The sequence below is a fragment of the Aquarana catesbeiana genome, linkage group LG03 (assembly GCF_042186555.1).
Source record: "Aquarana catesbeiana isolate 2022-GZ linkage group LG03, ASM4218655v1, whole genome shotgun sequence".
In the NCBI taxonomy this organism is placed as follows: domain Eukaryota; kingdom Metazoa; phylum Chordata; class Amphibia; order Anura; family Ranidae; genus Aquarana; species Aquarana catesbeiana.
Window position 1 is genome coordinate 442,557,232 of NC_133326.1, and position 17,826 is coordinate 442,575,057.

The following is a 17,826-nucleotide window of genomic DNA, read 5'->3' on the forward strand; positions in this document are numbered from 1 at the left end:
ACAGCAATTATCTAGATTTCACAACCCCCCCCCCCACCCTCGTAAAAATTAGCTTGAATGTTCTGTGGTGTTGATTTGTCTAAAGCAAATATATGTTGCACTTTGCAAAATGCATGTGCACTCTACAGGTGCATTTGTTCCAGTGCTTTAGTAAATGAGCAGAAGCTCTGCTGATTTCCATCATCAAATCATATGCAAGCCTCAAAGTGTTTTCATTAATTGCCCTTGCATGTGATTGTGTACTCCTTGCAACATGAATGCCTTTTTACATTACCTCATTTACTGTAAGCTGGTTAGCAACTGCACCTGCAGAGTGCGACAACTGCAGTCTTGTAGCCTTTTTAGTCCCTAAATTCCTGCGTGTCCTAAAAGTAATCTTTTTTAGGGATTTCACAACCCCCTAAAATGTAATCAATGTTCCATCAGAGGGGGTGAGCAATCTGATAAGTGTGCCTTTCCATATTAGTTATTCCAGAAGAATTAAATTATTGAATGTTATACTGATGCTGGGGAATAATGTTTTTAATTGTCTAATTTTCTTGCAATGTTAGCTTCCAAATTAATTGATTTTGGTTTTCTTGTTTGATTCCCCAGTTTCCTTCAACGCCACAGGAATGGCAGACTGTGGCATCCCATTTTGCCAGCCGTTGGGACTTTCCCAATTGTGGAGGGGCTATAGATGGGAAACATGTCCACATTGTGCCACCACCCCATTCGGGGTCATACTATTTTAATTATAAGGGGTTCCACAGTATTGTTTTAATGGCGGTGGTGTCGGCACACTATGATTTTTTATATGTGGACGTGGGGAAGAATGGCCGGGTGTCGGATGGAGGAGTATTTGCCCAGACGGAGTTCTGCCAGCGTCTCCAGAGTGGTGGCCTGGGATTGCTACCTGATGCGGATAACGTGGAAGGACTCCCCTTTGTCTTCATTGCCGATGAAGCCTTCGCTCTCAGCAAGCACCTCATGAGGCCATTCCCCCAAAGAACCCTCACCCCGGAGAGGAGGGTTTTTAATTTCCGGCTGGCCAGAGCTAGAAGAGTGGTTGAGAATTCTGGCCAGCCGGTTCCGCCTGTTTCAAACAGCCATTAATTTGACGGAATACAAACTTAATTTTATCATTTTATCGTGCTGCATTCTGCACAACTTTTTAAACAAACATTCTCAGAATTATATAGGCACAGTTGGGCCTGAGGCCGGACAAATAGATGCCAACCTTACGGGCCTGGATACTGTCCGTACTGGCTTGGCCCCCCAAAGTGCCCGTCAAGTTAGACAGCAATATGTTAATTATTTTATGGGTAGGGGGGCCATTGCAATGGGCCAGGATATTTAATTTTTTACAATAAAAAAAATATTGATGAAATCTTGCATTATATTTATTGCTTGCCTTTCTTTTGGGCTGTCTCCTAGGTTATGGTCGAGCAGTTGTAGTGCCAACTGTATTTTAATTTTAAATGTCTAAATAAGCTCCATTGCCACTGTAAACAACTTTTTTACAATTATAACCAAACTGATACTGAGCCTTGAAATAACAAACCACACATTTATTTAATTCCTATAAGGAGATGTTTTTATTAATGGTTGTTATGCATTCAGTTCTGCATTTAGTATAAAATGTTCATAGACAAAAATATAATGATATCTTAATAATGTAGAAAAATATAATTATATTTAAATATTTCTACCTAATCCACAAAAAAATATTTTTGGCTTTTTGATTTTCGCAAACAGGCTTTTTTTTTTTTTTTTTTTTTTGGTTTTTTAAAATCAAGTTTTGTTATTTTTTTTGTTTTTTTTAAATCAAGTTTTATTTTTTTTGGTTTTTTAAAATCAAGTTTTATTTTTTTTGGTTTTTTAAAATCAAGTTTTTTTTTTTTTTTTTGGTTTTTGAGAAAATCAAGTTTTATTTTTTTGTGGATTTTTTATGTATTTTCGAGAAACAGCCCTCCTTTTTTAAATTAGGTTAAACAGCCATTTATGTTCAGCCAAAAAAATAAAGACAAGGCCCAGAATGGGGTCAGCAAAACAGGAAATGAAGGACATGATTGATGTTTTGGGGTTTCAAAAAGGGCATTTAGATTCGACCCAAAACATCAATCATGTCCTTCATTTCCTGCTGCATACAATCCAGCCGATTACGCATTTCATCCATGTCCTTATTCCAGGCCATTATTTGACCAATTAGCCGTTGGGCACTTTCTGAGGTGAAATAGTCACTTCTTGTACCTAAAATGGAATGAAACCAAAAAATGTCTTTAGAAATATGCACACATACATAGTTTACCTTACCATAATAAAGCTGTTGTCTCAGACACTGACCTGGTGGGGTGCCCATGTAGCATAATTCCTCCACATCCTCGGGGGTGGCGCTGTTGCTTGAATCAAGCACAACAAGATCCCCTAAAATAGAGTCGAAAAATTACATTAAACAAAAGGCAGCCATGCATAGATTACCGTAAGCTGGTGTGTCAGACACTCACCTGGTGGGGTGCCCATGTCGCCCACCTCTCCTTCCTCCACATCCTCAGTGGGGCTTGGGCTGATTTCCCAATCATGTTTGGCTTGGGGTGGACTGTCTTCTTTTTGGCTGAGTGATTTTTCCCCTATGTGAAACAAAAAATTATTTAATCTACTTAGCACACAGATATTTTAGTACATAGTAATTTTCCAACATTTGTAGTGAAGTGGTTTGTGTAGAGTTCCTATTTTACCTCAATATTTAAAATTATAAAGACATATCGGATAGATAGATATCTAGATATCAATATCTCAAAATATAGTTAATAATCTTTTGATCTCTCTCTCTCTCTCTCTATATCTGGAACAAAATCTATAAATATCTAACTAAATGTAAAGAAAAAAAAAAAGATAACTTAAAATATTCAAAAAGAATGTTTTACATTTCTATATCCATCTATCTACCTATCTCTATATTTCTCTCTCTCTATATATTTCTCTCTCTCTCTCTCTATATATATATATCTCTCTCTCTATATATCTCTATATATATCTCTATATATCTATATATATATATATATATATATCTATATCTATATATATATATATATATATATATCTATATCTATATATATATATATATATATATATATATATATATATATATATATATATATCTTTATCTATATATATCTATATATCTATATCTATATAATATATATATATATATATATAGAGAGAGATAGATCTATCTATAGATATGTAACGAGGTTTATTAAAAGATCGTTTAAAACGATGAACAAAAAAATCGTATAGGAAGGAAAAGCACATGGAGCAGTATACAAGGTAATAAACACAAGAGAAAAACACGACAAGTACTTACTTTTTTTAAGAACTTTCCGGATACGTCTGTATTGATCCGGCTCCCTGAGTTTCAGGTCAGACCATCTTTTTCGAAGTTGATCCTTGGAGCGCTGGACCCCAAAAGATGCCTGCAAAGTGTCCACGACCTTCGCCATTATTTTGGCCTTGCGCAAATTTGGCCGTGCGTACGGCCCATACTTCCCATCATAGTCGTCTTTGTGAAGAATGGCCACCATCTCCACCATCTCTTTAAAACTCATATTAGAGGCCTTAAATCTAGGCCTCACAGATTTTGTTGAGGTTCCAGCCTCCGGGCTGTCTCCACTACCTGAGGTCGTCAACATGTCAGGTGTCTCCGCCATTATTTACTCCACTACGCGCCGTAACAAAAAATGGGCGGAGAACATGAGTTAAAATCGAACGTCAGGGGCGGGCGACGCAGGCGGAGTTTCACACATGCGTAGTGTGTAAAGAGGGCCCTTGCGCACGTGTCGTACGTACGTTCTGTGCGTCGAATTAGGGGGCGGAGAACATGAGTTAATTTCGAACGTCAGGGGCGGGCGACGCAGGCGGAGTTTCACACATGCGTAGTGTGTAAAGAGGGCCCTTGCGCACGTGTCGTACGTACGTTCTGTGCGTCGAATTGGGGGGCGGAGAACATGAGTTAATTTCGAACGTCAGGGGCGGGCGACGCAGGCGGAGTTTCACACATGCGTAGTGTGTAAAGAGGGCCCTTGCGCACGTGTCGTACGTACGTTCTGTGCGTAGGTGATAGTGGACCAGGACGTTACAAAACGAAGGTAATTTTAGATATATTTTTTTTTTGGGTTTTATGGTCATGACTTTGTAGCAAGCGGCCTATATGGCTTGATAGATTGATGAGGCCTACATAGGGAGAAGATGATGAGGGGTTAGCAGAAACCTATAATAAAAGTGTTTTTTGTCTTGTGACTTCATCTTTTCCAGATATAATGAATCCCCTATTTAAGGATCCAGAGTTCCTTACAGCTTTTATTTCTAAATATCGAGAGATGAGGAATTTGTGGGAGGTGAAACACCCTCAGTATTATGCAAAGCATGTGAGGAAGTCAACGCTGGAGAGACTTCTGTCCTTTGTCCAGGCGACCATCCCGGAAGCAACAATGGAGACATTGCTCAAGAAAATTGGGGTCTTGAGGAACATGTATAAGAGGGAGCATAAGAAGATCCAGGAATCAAGGAGATCAGGAGCATCAGCAGATGATGTTTATGTACCCAGGCTGTGGTACTACAATCAACTCCGTTTTCTTGATGACCAGAATGAAGCCAGGCCATCACTTTCAACCCTTCCCTCCACCCTTCCCTCCACCCTTCCCTCCACCCCAGCAGAGGCTGATGAGGAGCAAGCTGGGTCTTCCATCCTGGATGAACCAGATATGACCATCTGGAGTCAGGTAAATTATTTTAACAAATATTTACTGTACTAATATTAATGATGTTAACTGGATGTTATAATTGTCTAAAATAATTTTGCACTCAAAATTGTGTATACATATCAATTGACAGTAGTGGCTAAATATGTTTGGCACCTGCTTGAAATAATTAGGGTGTCTGATTAGACTCTTTTATTAAAGAGATGTATTCACATTGAATTTGCTATTCATGAGAAGCAAACTGTGTGTCATTGATGAACCCAAAAAAATATACTAAAACTATTGTCCTTTTTTTATACACAGGATGAGTCCATCCAGGAGGAATGTGGGGAAAGTGGCAGGCAGGAGGAGACCGGGCCCATGGACAGCCTGGAGGAGGCCGGATTCACCATCATCCTGGAGGAGGCTGGGCCCAGTGTCAGGCAGGAGGTGGCTGCTCCCAGTGAGGTGGCTGCTCCCAGTGAGGTGGCTGGGCCAAGTGAGGTGGCTGGGCCAAGTGAGGTGGCTGGGCCCAGTAGGAGCCTGACCGAATCCCAAGTGCCTCCCCTCCACCTTCCCAAAAAAAGGGCCAGGAAGGGGATGGTCACACAGGACGCATCCCTGCGCCTCATGCAAGAGGCCACCCGTTTTTTAAGGAGCCCCCCCGAAGCGGAAGAATCCTATGGCTGCTACTTAGCCAGCAGGCTTCTTCAGATGGATTGGGAGCAGCGCCTCATTTGTGAGCGCCTATTTGGGGAAACAATCCATAAGGGGCTGCAGGGCACGCTAACACAAAACACCCAACTACATGAGGCAGCCCCCCTCCTCCTCCTCCTCCTCCTCCTGCCACAACTGAAACACCACAGCCACAGCCTCCAAAGAAGGCTACAGGGAAGGCTGCAGGGCAGCGTGGAGGAAAGGCTGCAGGGAAGAGAAGAAAGTGATGACCTGGGTTCAGTCTGGTCTGACAGAAGACGCAGGCTGTTGTAGGACCACAGTCTGGGGACATCTAGATCATCTGCTGGTGCTGTTGATCTCTGGGATTCTTGGACCAGATTGTGCTCCCTCTTATATGGACTCCGCAAGATCCCAATTTTCTTGTACACCGACTTTTGCCAGCGTTGACTTCCTCTTTATTTTATTTTGACCATGAATAAATGGATCTTTTTTGAGTTTAGCAAAAGACTTTATGTGTTTTCTTTTAAATCATTGATTTTACACACAATGTTAAATTAACAAGGGACAACAATCTCATTGAGTTTGAAAAAAACACACCAAAAATACATTACTAATGTTAATAATGTTCAAGTGGTAAGTCTTGAAAATAAAAAAATTTACATAACCAAAAACGGTGCTTTGGGTTAACTTTATCTAAAAACTAAAAAATAATCACTATAAAAAAAAAAATAGAATAATGGGTTCTTTGTGGTAACTTTACAAACCTAAAAAAAAAAAAAAAAAGGGGAAAAAGTATTATTAGTATGGAAACATTGTTTTTAAAATGCATACTATATCATTCATGAGATCAAAGAGAAAAAGAATCCAGAAATCAGTTTGGGAGAACTCTGATTATGAACAGCAAAACACCTTCGTTCTTTAGAGCATTCGTAAAGAAGAAATAAAATGCGATGCATTCAACGATCACAGATTTGGCAGCGTGATGAATGTGCTACCTACAATACGAACACTAGTTTTACTAGACCGAGTGCTTCCGTTTAGTTTTTGCTTATGAGCATGCGTCGTTTTTTTGTCCGTCGGACTAGCATACAGACGAGCGGACTTCGGGGTCCGTCGTAGTTACGACGTAAAGATTTGAAGCATGTTTCAAATCTAAAGTCCGTCGGATTTGAGGCTAAAAAAGTCCGTTGAAAGTCCGGAGAAGCCCACACACGATCGGATTACCAGCCAGCTTTAGTCCGTCAGCGTCCGTTGGACTTTTGTAGACGAAAAGTCCGACCGTGTGTACGCGGCATAAGTGGAACCTGTCCTATTAAACTGTGTATGGTATTGGCCACCATGCTGCAGCTCAGTTTCAGGGTCTTGGCAATCTTCTGATAGCATAGGTCATCTTTATGTAGAACAGCAATTATTTTTTTCAGATCCTCAGAGAGTTCTTTGCAATGAGGTGCCAAGTTGAACTTCCAGTGACAAGTATGAGAGAGTGAGAGCGATAACACCAAATTTAACACACCTGCTCCCCATTCACACCTGAGACCTTGTAACACTAATGCATCACATGACACATGGAAGGAAAATGGCTAATTGGGCCCAATTTGGACATTTTCACTTAGGGGTTTACTCACTTTTGTTGCCAGCGGTTTAGACATTAATGTCTGTGTGTTGAGTTATTTTGAGGGGACAGCAAATTTACACTGTTATACAAGCTGTACACTCACTACTTTACATTGTAGCAAAGTGTTATTTCTTCAGTGTTGTCACATGAAAAGATATAATAAAATATTTACAAAAATGTGAGGGGTGTACTCACTTTTGTGAGATACTGTATATAGCCCGTAAACTTATACTACAAAAATGTATATCAAATTCCCCGCCAACAATAGGTCAATGGTCCGAAGTGATTAATCTTAACCACTTCAGCCCCGGAAGGTTTTACCCCCTTCCTGACCAGAGCACTTTTTACAATTTGGCACTGTGTCGCTTTAACTGCTAATTGTGCGATCATGCAATGTTGTACCCAAACGAAATTTGCGTCCTTTTTTTCCCACAAATAGAGCTTTCTTTTGCTGGTATTTGATCACCTCTGTGGGTTTTATTTTTGCGCTATAAACGGAAAAAGACTGAAAATTTTGAAAAAAAAAATGATATCTTCTACTTTTTGTTACAAAAAAAAATCCAATAAACTAAATTTTAGTCATACGTTTAGGCCAAAATGTATTCAGCCACATGTCTTTGGTAAAAAAAAAGTCAATAAGCGTACATTTATTGGTTTGCGCAAAAGTTATAGCATCTACAAACTAGGGTACATTTTATGGAATTTACACAGCTTTTAGTTTATGACTGCCTATCTCATTTCTTGAGGTGCTAAAATGGCAGAACAGTACAAACCCCCCCCAATGACCCCATTTTGGAAAGTAGACACCCCAAGGAAATTGCTGAGAGGCATGTTGAGCCCATTGAATATTTTATTTTTTTGTCCCAAGTGATTGAATAATGACAAAAAAAAAAAAATTTACAAAAAGTTGTCACTAAATGATATATTGCTCACACATGCCATGGTTATATGCAGAATATATGCGGAATTGCACCCCACAATACATTTTGCTGCTTCTCCTGACTACGGGGGCCCCAGCCTAGCTGAGTACAGGACCCCCAAAAATCACCGCCTTCAGGATTTCTAAGGGCGTACATTTTTTATTTCACTCCTCACTACCTATCACTGTTATGAAGGCCGTAAAATGCCAAGATGACACAAAACCCCCCCAAATGACCCCATTTTGGAAAGTAGACACCCCAAGCTATTTGCTGAGAGGCATGGTGAGTATTTTGCAGCTCTCATTTGTTTTTGAAAATGAAGAAAGAAAAGAAAAATGTTTTTTTTTTTCTTTTTTCAGTTTTCAAAACTTTGTGACAAAAAGCGAGGTCTGCATAATGCTCACCATACCTCTCAGAAAATAGCTTGGGGTGTCATCTGGGCATTCCATGGCCTCCAAAACTGTGATAGGCAGTGAGGAGTGAAATCAAAAATTTACACCCTTATAAACCCTGAAGGTGGTGCTTGGTTTTCGGTGTCCCGTACACGGCTAGGCTCCCAAAAAGTCTCACACATGTGGTATCCCTGTACTCAGGAGAAGCAACAGAATGTATTTTGGGGTGTAATTTCACATGTGCCCATGGCATGTTTTGAGCAATATATCATTTAGTGACAACTTTGTGCAAAAAAAAAAAAAAAATTGTCTTTTTCCCACAACTTGTGTCACAATATAAAATATTCCATGGACTCGATATGCCTCTCAGCAAATAGCTTGGGGTGTCTACTTTCCAAAATGGAGTCATTTGGGGGGGGGGGGGGTTTGAACTGTCCTGGCATTTTATGCACTACATTTAGAAGCTTATGTCGCACATTACCCACTCTTCTAACCACTTGAAGACAAAGCCCTTTCTGACACTTTTTGTTTACATGAAAAAATATTTTTTTTTGCAAGAAAATTACTTTGAATCCCTAAACATTATATATTTTTTAAAGCAAAGGCCCTACAGATTAAAATGGTGGGTGTTTCATTTTTTTTTTTCACACAGTATTTGCGCAGCGATTTTTTTCAAACGCATTTTTTGGGGAAAAAAACACACTTTTTTAAAATTTTAATGCACTAAAACACACTATATTCCCCAAATGCTTGATGAAATAAAAAAGATGGTCTTTTGCGCACAAACTACATACATTTTTAAAAGCCTTTACAGGTGACCACTTTAGATTTACAGAGGAGGTGTACTGCTAAAATTACTTCTCTCGATCTGACCTTCGTGGTGATACCTCACATGCATGGTGCAATTGCTGTTTACATTTGACACCAGACCGACGCTTGCGTTCGCCTTTGTGCGAGAGCAGGGGGGGACAGGGGTGCTTTTATTATTTATTTTTTTTTGCTTTTTTATCTTATTTTTAAACTGTTGCTTTCATTTTTTTTTTTTTATTCATTTTTATTGTTATCTCAGGGAATGTAAATATCCCCTATGATAGCAATAGGTAGTGACAGGTACTCTTTTTTGAAAAAAATGGGGTCTATTAGACCCTAGATCTCTCCTTTGCCCTCAAAGCATCTGACCACACTAAGATCGGTGTGATTAAATGCTTTCCCAATGGCGCTGTTTACATCCAGCCAAATCTAAGTCATGAAATGCTCGTAGCTTCCAGTTTCTTAGGCCATAGAGATGATTGGAGCCATTCTGGTCTCTGATCAGCTCTATGGTCAGCTGGCCGAATCACCGGGTGCATTCTCGGGTTCCCTGTTGGGACAGGAGAGCCAGAAAAAAACATGGAAGATGGTGGGGGGGACATTCCCTCCCACTGCTTTTAAATGCAGTCTAGAGGCTAATTAGCCACTAGGATTGCTTTTACATAAAATCCAACCGCTGGCTGAAAAGAATGATACCAAGATGATACCTAAACCTTCAGGCATCATTCTGGTATAACCACTCAAAGTCCAGCAACATACCAGTACGTTGCTGGTCCTTGTTGGGCATATATTGTAATCTTTTTTTCATGCAGCCTGTGGGCTGCATGAAAAAAAGATTGATCGGTGGGTATGCTCACCATTAGAATACCTCCCTTCATCCACCCACTTCTAATGATGGGCATAAATGCACCATTTATATATGCTGAAGCATGGGGACATCCGCCCCAAAAGTTAGGAGCAAATCGCTCCTTAGCCCCTGCTGCCCCCATACTTCGGCATATATGCTCTTTTTTTTAACTGTGGTGGTGAAATCACCTCCGACAGCGCTGGAGTCACAGCTTTATGTATCGTGGGAGCAAACGCTGTTGCTGTCAAGATAAATAAATCCACACTGCAGCCGAATGGCGTACCTGAAAACAAAAAAATGGTTAATAATAAAACACAGTAAACAGTACAGTATAAAAAAATTACATACCTGAAAAGCAAACATGATAAAACATAATAACAATAAAACATTGCAGAATAGAATACAGTAAAAAAGAGCAGAACAATAGAGAGAGAATAGAGAGAGAGAGCGAACAATAAAACGACAACCATTTTTTTTTTTTGTGTATTTTTTTTTTTTTACTTTATTTTTTTTACATTTTTTTTATAACTGTAACTTTTGTAACTGTATCCAGTTCCAGGTTCGGGTCTCTCAAAATGCGATGGCATCTTGGGAGACCCTGCGAAAGTGTGCCTAGTCTGTGCAATGCTGTACCCTACGCTAAAACTAGTGTATGGTAGCGCTCAAAACATTCACCAATGCAAAGACCAGGATTGTCAGGACAGGAGTGACAATAATAGCGGGTGTCACGCCTATATCCGCGCTTTCTACAGACACAACATTTTCTTTGGGGGGCTCGTTGGGTAGGGGTATGCGGGAGGACATAAGGAAATACCTCTCATGCAGCTGGCTTACTGCATTTGGTTGGGGAAGGTGAGGTGGAGCACCGTCTAGAAACAGAAGGGCTCTAACGATCTCTTCCTGGAATTTAAGGAAGGATCCAGTCCATCCTGAAGCTCTATATAGCACATGAGCGTTCAGCAAAGCCAATTGAAATAAGTATACAGACACTTTTTTATATCAGCGTCTGGCCTTACGGGCACCTACCCTGTTTCCCCGAAAATAAGACCTAGCGTGATTGACGGTGATGGCTGCAATATAAGCCCTACCCGCCAAATAAGCCCTAGTTAAAGTCCTTGTAGGTCTTATTTTCAGGGTAGGGCTTATTTGGGGGGTAGGGCTTATATTGCAGCCATCACTGACAATCACGCTAGGTCTTATTTTCGGGGAAACAGGGTAGGTACGGCACCAACAACTGGTCGTTGAGGTCCACCCCTCCTATATTTTGGTTATATTCGTGGACACAGAGGGGTTTCTCCACAACACCAGTCGCCGTAGTAATTTGGACCGTCGTGTCTGCATGAAGGGAGGTAAGAACGAAAACATTCTTATTATCCCTCCACTTCATAGAGAGCAAGTTATTACACTTCAAGCAGGCTCTCTCCCCCAGTCTAAGACGGGAATCTACAAGCCGCTGGGGAAAGCCCCGGCGATTAGATCGCACGGTGCCACATGCTCATATCTGATGATCACACAAGTGACTAAAAAGTGGCAAACTCGTGTAATAATTGTCCACGTACAAGTGGTACCCCTTTCCGAATAAGGGTGACACCAAGTCCCACACAATCTTGCCAGGGCTTCCTATGTAGTCAGGGCAGTTTGACGGCTCTACGTGACTATCTCTTCCCTCGTAAACCATAAAACTACATGTATAGCCTGTGGCCCTGTCACAGGGCTTATACATCTTGACCCCATATCTGGCATGCTTGCTGGGAAGGTACTGTTTGAATGACAATCGGCCAGAAAACGTAATCAGGGACTCATCAACGCAGACAACTTGATGGGGAGTAAACAAGTCTGCAAAACATTGGTTGAAGTGGTTTTCGAGGGGCCGAATTTTATAGAGCTGATCGTATCCAGGGTCTCCACGAGGACGTCAGAGTTCATTGTTGTTGAAGTGCATGAACCGCAAAATCTGCTCGTATCGTGCCCTGGCCATGGAAGCAGAGAACACGGGCATATGGTGAATTGGGTCAGTGGACCAATATGTCCGCAACTCACTCTTTTTGGTTATGCCCATGAGGAGGGATAGGCCCAGAAAGATCCTAAATTCGGAAACTGTAATTGGTTTCCAATCTCTGTCAAGGGAGGACTGGGGAATAGTGGCGATGTGTTGACAAGCGTACAAATTGCTTTGGTCCACAATAGATCTATAGAGATCTTTGGTGAAAAACAGCGAATAAAGTGGCGTAAAATCAACTGTTTCCACATGAATGCCAGGTTGGCCAGTGAAAGGGGAAAGTACGGGTGCTGCAGAAGTGGTGGGTTCCCAATTAGAATTGGCGAATGCAGCAGGAAGGGCACTATGGGCATGACAGGCCTGTGTTCGTCTTCTTGGTGGCAGCGGGACACTACTTGTGCTTGCCACCTCGCCAGCTTGAACTGCACTTATGGGACTCGCCACATCACCAAGTGTTACTGCAGTGCTGGATGTACAACCAGGGTGTACTAGGCCGCTGGTGCTTGCCAGTTCACCAGAAGGAATAGCGGCGCTAGTACTTCTCTGCTCCATACGAGAGCCCTGCGGCTCTTGCACCTCAACAGCAGAAGAAGAAGTTCGGGGTCTGGTACGCCTGACCTTGGCAGGGACCACAACTCCATCGTCAGAGCTATCTGTCATGGAGCCGCTGCTGTCTACAGGTTCACATTCTGAGCCCGAATCTGACAGATGAGTGACTTCCTCTTCACTATCTGTCATGCTCAGAAATGTTTAGGCCTCTTCACTAGTATAACATTTTGGGCTCTAAATTTAGTGGTACACTAGTGAGACTCACAGGCAAAAAAGCTCCTGACTGTTAGCGACTGTATCAAAACGCTAAATGTAAGTAGGATCCTTCATGCTATCAAAGTGAATATATGCTAATATGATAAGTTGCAGTTAGATCTACAGTGTATAAATGCACTTAAATGGTATAAAGTAAATAATGATCAGCGCAGCTTGATGATATATATAAAATATTAACAATGAGCGATAAATGATGTGCAAAATCGCTAATTGCGATTATGCAAATTGCTGATGATGCTGTGCAAAATAACTGAAGAAACAGTAGCCCTATGTTCAATGTAGATGAATACTAAAGTGCCTATGTTGTAACTGTGCAAAACCGCATAATGATGCTGTGTAAAAATCGCTAAAAAACAACAAAAAACAGTGCTAAACAAACCAATTTGAGTATGTGCATGTAGTGTTGTGAAAATGCTCTAGTGTTTCTGGGTATTAATATACTAATGTAAATGCACAGTATATATTAAAGTGCCAATGGCCCTATGTTCAGTATACATAAACATAGAATGACTATGTTGCAACTGTGCAGAAACGCATGATGCTGCTATGTACAATCGCTAAGTATATGCTAATCAGATAAGTTGCAGCTAGATCCAAAGTGTGTAAATGCACTTAAATGGTATAAAGTAAATGATATTCAGCGCAGTTTAATGATATATATGGAATATTTAACAATAAGCAATAAATGGTGTACAAAATCGCTAATTGCGATTATGTAAATAAATAATGATGCTGTGCAAAATAACTGAAGCAACAGTTGCCCTATGTTCAGTGTAGATGAATACTAAAGTGCTTATGTTGTGACTGTGCAAAAACGCATAATGGTGCTGTGTAAAAATCGCTGAAAACAACAATGAACAGTGCTGAACAAACCAATAGTCCCTAAGGGGGCAATGGGGGGGTTAAAACCTTTACTAGGTAGTATATGGGAGTCCCTGACGCTATAAAACACTGACGGCGAAACCTAAATACTTACCTGCCTAACTAGTGTCACCTGCGACACTAATACAGCAATCAGATAAACGATCGCTTGGCGACGGGGGGTGATCAAGGGGTTAAAACTTTATTAGGGGGGTTAGGGGGGTACCCTAGACCTAAAGGGGCCTAACACTAACTGCCCTACCACTTATAACAGTTACAAAATAACACCAATGCAATAATCAGAATAAAAAAAAAACTGCTATTGGTGTCACTGTGTAAGGGGGTACAGGGGGGTGATCGGGGGTGAAAAGTGTGCCTAGAGTGTTCTACTGTACGTGTAGTGTTGGTGCAAACCTACTGGATGTCTTCTCTCCTCGGAAGCCAGAACGAAAAAGCTTCATGAGGAGCAATGACATCACTTCCTCTGCCACTGTTTACAGTAGCAGAGGAAGATTCTCATTCGCCAGGAGTGATCGTGAGGGGGTGGCCATGAATCAGTGGCCTTCCCCTCACCTCGGATCACTCCTGAAGGTAATCCGACCACCACAGGCACCGGGCGATCTGACCCCCCGCCCGGTAATCCGACCGCCACCTGCCTGCCCGCGGGCGATCTGATCCCCCGCCCGCGGGCAGGCAGGGACGTACAGGTAAGCCCTTATGCCTGCCCGTGCCATTGTGCCGACGTACATCGGCGTGTGGCGGTCGGCAACTGGTTAATCTAAACAGGAGTAATTGACATATAAACATAGGAGAAGTCCTAAACATTTTTTGAAAATTTGGTCTTGGTGGCTAGTCTCCAACTTGTCTGAGTAAATAGTTGAACATACCAAAGAAGCTGAGGAAGGTTAATATTGAGATGGATCTTTGGAGGGGGATAACTGTATATGCATATGTATGTCATTAAGGGGTAGTAATTAAATTGAATATAATGGTTAGATTTCATATTGATGTTAACTGTATATAGAAAAAATTTAATTATTAAATTTGATGTGATAAAAGGTCTTAAGCAATAGTTAAAGTACAGATGCAAAGTACAATCCTTTGTTTTTGTTTTCTTTTTTGTTTTGTTTTTGCTTGTTTTTTGTCATTGTTTGGTGGGGTTATTTGGTGGGAATGCTTTGTGTGTTTTGAGGTTTTTTTTTTGTTATAAAATTAAATAAAAATGATTTGATTGAATAAAAAAACTTATGGACAGATGGCTTTATTCTCATCAAGCTCATTGAGCCAGAATTGTTGAACGATCCAATGCCTGCTAGCTGTCCAGGCCCTGAAACTGCAAAGCAACCCCAAGCAATAACATTCATACGAAACTTTACAGTTTGTGCAAGGTTCTCTTGAAATGCTGTATTTGGTTTACTTATCTATTGTTATTGTGGCCAAACAACTCTTTTGCTCTAATGCTTTTTTTGACAGCAAAGGCTTTTTCCAGACACACTTCCTATGTAGGTTAAATTGGTGCAGTCTCTTTCTAATTGTAGATGTGTACACTTTGACACCAACTGTTACAAGAGTTAGACTTCTTTTAGCTTGAAACAATCAGCTTGTGGGCTGAATTTGATGCACTGGCCAGCTCTGGGCAAATTAGCCGTTTTTTTTTTAATCCACTTCACCTGTAGATTTTTTTCCTTTCAGTGAAACAATTGCCAAGTAAAATATTTTTTAAATTCTTGTCAGACTCATAGGCAACAAGACCCTTCTTTCTGTGGGACATAGAGAACTTATTTGATCGTGGCATGTCAGTAGCAAGGAAAACATAAAGCTCTAGATACCTGAGATTTAAATAAGACAGGTTCTGCCTACATACACCCTAAAGAGGTTCTAATCATTGGCACCAAATCTGCATCACCTGATTCTAATTTCATGGTTTTGACATGGTGGTAAATGTAGGGATATACCTAATTTTTCCAAGTTTCCAATCTGTATTCTTATTACTTAGGATTACGAGGACAATTACACCATGTCAATTTTAATTTCAATAGTTTTTTATTGATTTTTTATAAAGACATAGAGGGAAAAAAACAAAAAAATAAAGATCAAAAAGGAATACATAACACATAGTGTAACAGAATAAAAACTCAATGTTTACAATACACAAAAAGCAAGAGCACCGTCAGTTGTTTTTTAAATCTCAATAATAGTACTTGTTGGGTAATTTCAGGTGATAGTATGCATATAGTAGGAGTTATAGTAGTAGTGCTGTATTGACATCGAGCAGGCCCCCTGCCCCCGACACCCCCTATGGGAGCAAACTGTGTCAGGGAAGTATGGGCGCAACCCGCCCAACACAGCGCAAACTTGGCCTATTAGTAACACCTTAACCTGTATGACCTCTCTATTACTTTTATGCTGCAGAGATTTGAATACACCATGTCAATTTTATGCGTCATTTGTTGAAGTATATAACCTTTATTTGTAGGGACTGTTGAATAAAGATCGGGTTTGTTTGCCTGTTCAAATATGTTGCTCACTTTTTCCCATGGCTATATGCTAATAATGAGGTTAGAATAGCCCTGCTGCCCATAAGAGGCGCCTAAACTACTAAACATCAGAATATTAGCTTAAACGCAACATAACCCTGCGTAAATGCAAGTGCCTGAAGCTAGAATCAGCATGAGCACGATCAAGTTTACATCGCTTCACTGCAATATAACCGCACTCTGGGATCTACTTTTACTATGGAACATTTTTATCTCCTCCTAGATTCCATGTAGTTGAGGTTATATACGGTTGCAATTATTTATCAATTGGTTGATTTATCGATGTGGATTTTAATATATGTTTTTTCTATGTTTATATAATACAAATAAAAATATATTTTTTGTACACCCTGTTTTGTCGTGCCTAAAAAGTCCAAGCTCTTTATACACAAATTCTCCTGAAGCTAGAATCAACCACACCTAGGATCCTGGCTGCCTAGAAACATTACCATATTAACATAGAAGATGTCTCTGAACAAGAAAAGGCGTTGGCGTCATCGGTGTCCTGGATGCCTAACATTATCTCAACCCCCACAAACCCACAGCTCATCAAAGTTACAATGCTACAAAAGTGGATGTGATCTACACTACTTTTGAATCTCATCACTTAATCCTAAAGGAGAATGTAGACAAAGTGCTTAAAAATATATTACATATATTTACACAATATTTACATAACATTGACAAACATTCAAATTGATATAAACCAACATAACTAAAATAGTATTTAAGATTTAAATGTATATACAGGCAAAGTTTGTATTCTTTATTTTGGATAGAGTGGGGAAGGGTTACAAACCATGTCAAGTTTTGCTGCTCTCCGGGGGTTCCATTAGAAATGTCCCCCCACTTTCTATTCTATTATTCCACCCTCTTTTTTTCATTGTTTTCTACTGTATGTTAATTTTGATACAGTTAAAACTTTAATACTTTTATAATACTCTTGTACAAGTTTGTGTGCCTTCAAAGTCCCATCGCCTCAAGGGGGAAATAGTGTTTTCTTACAATTTTGGGATGTTGGCCTATGCAAGCAGATAATATCCCCTCCAATCATTATATATCTATTCTGAGATCAAACTTACCAGACAGGATATGATGGAAATTCTTCAGCAGGGAAATCTACAACAAAAGAAAAAATTGACAGAGATTCTAGTGTTCTCCTACTTAACTTCAAACATTTTTCATATCTGTCTGCGCTGCTGGTGGAGAGTTAGTAAGTTGTTAACCTGTCACATTTGCTTCTGGTGCAGACAAGAATTTCCTGTGCTGAAGTTTAATTTGCAGACTAATTTTGCCATTGTCATCTTCCCGAAAGCTGGTTTTGAGCAGTCATGGGTAGTTGATGTTCACACATCTAGGCAAAGGCTACAAAGGGAGTGGAGGAAGATTTGCAGTGCTCAAATGCAAGCAAGGATGAAAAAGGCAAACACAGCATGCTCTAAAAGAAAATAAAAATTTGGGAATTGTTTATAACAGCAAGCTGCATGTCATCCAGATAGTGTGTATTTTTAAAAAGATGGTGAATGCCTTGTAAATATAATAATGCAGAAAGTCATAAATATAATAAATATTGCTTTAAAGCCTTTCAGCACTGTCTGGGAGATGTATTTATTTTACACTAACC

At 40.2% G+C, this 17,826-nt stretch overlaps 1 protein-coding gene across 2 annotated transcripts in view; it reads left to right on the forward strand.

The window, feature by feature from the left end:
- PCBD2 (pterin-4 alpha-carbinolamine dehydratase 2) overlaps positions 1–17,826 on the forward strand; it is a 696,436-nt gene that overhangs the window by 555,784 nt on the left and 122,826 nt on the right. The gene's annotated exons all lie outside the window — the stretch shown is intronic.